The following is a 2,634-nucleotide window of genomic DNA, read 5'->3' on the forward strand; positions in this document are numbered from 1 at the left end:
AGTCCAGAGATCTTCCAACCCCCAGCCTGCCAAAAGCAGCCCGGAAACAGGAAGACCCCGAACCAAGCATTGCTATACAATATTAATCATTTCTGGGCTGTCGAACCGTGACGTCACCTGATATGCCAGCTTGGCAGCTGAGCAGAGCAGTAGACAAAACATGAAGAAAATAATGTGTGTGGCTGTTGTTTTCGTGGTGTGTATCTAAAACAATTTGACATAACATTACACATTAAGACAAATATTATGGTTACTTTTACCGTCATAATAACATTTGTCCCTGACTGCAGCCTTTCTCTGCTTTAACTAACCTTGCATTTAACAGCCTGAGGAAGACATCCTGGCTACACTAACATCTTCTAATACAACAGATCTCTAATCAATATCTATCTAACTAAGAAATTACCTAACAGACCCTTTGAATAAACCAGCACGGTTATATTTTTTTATATACTCAAGTGGTCCGCTTCGTCTCTCTGAGTTCCTGGTTGAAAGAACCGGACATGGCTTTATAATAGAATAAAGCCTTTACATCTATATGCCACCATTACACATCATTAACTTTGTGTCTCCTCTCTCCCGTAGTGTGTCCTCTCTCTCTCTCTCCGTACCTTTCTGCAGGTTGCCCTGGCTCTGGAGCTCTATGTCTCTGATGAGCAGTCACTGGCCACATCAACCTGCCCAGTGTTTGATTGTTTGTTGTGTCCTGTTGCTTTTCTTTGCTTTTCTCTCTCCTCTATCCACTCACCCCAACTGGTCGAGGCAGAAGGCCGCCCACCAAGAGCCGGGGTCTTGAGAAATTTTTTCTGTTAAAGTGAGTTTTATTTCCCTGCTGTCGCCAAGTGCGTGATCAAGGGGGATTTGTTGGGTTTTCTCTATAATAATAATAATAATAATAATAATAAGGTAAACCGTACTTTGTAAAATGTCCTGAAATGACCGCTGTTGTGATCTGGTGCTATACAAATAAAGTTGAATTTTGAATTTGAATCCTGTAACAGTGCACTATGAATGCTGCTGTTAGGTATTTTTAGTCAGATAGAAATTGGATAGATACTTTATTTATTAGAAATGTTTAGGGGAGATAGGATGTCTAGTTAGACTGTTAAATGCTTAGGCATGCTTATGAGTTTCTACAGGGTACATCTGGTCAAGGATAACTAGAGAGAAGAGTTGATGACTGTCAGCAGACAGGGTGTTTAATATTATGTAGCCTTAGCCATAATATGTTCTTATGTTTAATGTCATAACATGTCACTAGAAGTCGTGAGAATGTTTTTAGCTACACACCACTTAATCAACAGAACACACATACACACACACATTGATTTGCTTCATGTTTTGACTACTGCTATGACCAGCTGCAAAGCTGGTAACAGAGACGTCTCGGTTGACGTTTCTGTGTAGTATGGGGCTAGCCCAACCGAGGGGATATAATGTATAGGCCTGGTGGGTTCAGGGTCTTTCATCTTACATCTGCCTGTGAGCAGTTTGGAGGTGCAAGATACCTGAGTGTGTAATGTTAATTTTTTCCTGTGATCCTTTGAATAAATCAGCACTGTTTTGAAGTTACTTGGACTGTCTCGTCTCTCAGAGTTAGCAATGGTAACAAGAGCCATAGTCCTGCACTGCCATCCAAGTACTAGACTCAATAAAGTCTGTCTTTAAAGTCTCGCTCGATCATGCTCTGAGTTCTGTTGTGCCATTTTTACTTTTTGGGGATAATTTCATTGCCTCAGCAATACTTGGTGAAACACATAACCGTTGCTATATAGTTTATGCAGTGTTTGCAAAGTAATATTTAAACTCTTTTAAAAAGCATTACACAATTCATACATTTTGAATAAATTGTGGAATTTCACCTTGTGGTTTTATACTGAAAAAACTGTACTAGATTTCTAGGTCGAAGACGTTTCACCTCTCTTCCAAGAGGCTTCATCAGTTCTGACTGACTGGTGTTGAGCCGGAGATATTTATCCCCCTCGGTGGTGTTTCAGGCCTTTGAAGGCCAACAATGTCCCTTAATGACTGAGTCGTTGCAGCCCAGTATCAGTGAGAGTCGTTACCTGTCTTTGAATCCTCCCCTGTCGACCGACGCTTATTGTCCTGGTGGGAATGTTTGGGCAGAGATCTCAAAACAGGATTGTAGATGGAAGACAAGTTGTGTTTTAGTCCACCACCCCTATTTAATGAGGGCTGTTCTGTTTTTACAAAAATAGCTTCCTTAACTCCTCTCGCAAACCAGCAATGTTCTCTGGAGAGGATCTGGACTTCATTGTTCTCAAGAGAATGTCCTTTGTCCTTCAGGTGGAGGTGGCCTGCTGACTCTGGTCCACTGGAGTTGGCCCTCCTGTGTTGGGCCATGCGTTTGTCAAGCGGCTGCTTAGTTTCACCAATGTACAAGTCGTTACATTCCTGACTACTGAAAGATACTTCCCAGTTACTTAGTGAAACTCAGAGAGACGAGGCGGTCCAAGTGGATACAAAAAACCGTGCTGGTTTATTCAAAGGATCACAGGTAAAATGAACATTACACGCTCAGGTATCCTTCACCTCCAATACTGCGCGCAGGCAGATGAAGAATGAAAGACCCCGAACCCAACAGGCCTGTACATTATATCTGGTTTGGGCTAA

The sequence above is a fragment of the Monopterus albus genome, unplaced genomic scaffold (assembly GCF_001952655.1).
Source record: "Monopterus albus unplaced genomic scaffold, M_albus_1.0 scaffold51.1, whole genome shotgun sequence".
Lineage (NCBI taxonomy): Eukaryota > Metazoa > Chordata > Actinopteri > Synbranchiformes > Synbranchidae > Monopterus > Monopterus albus.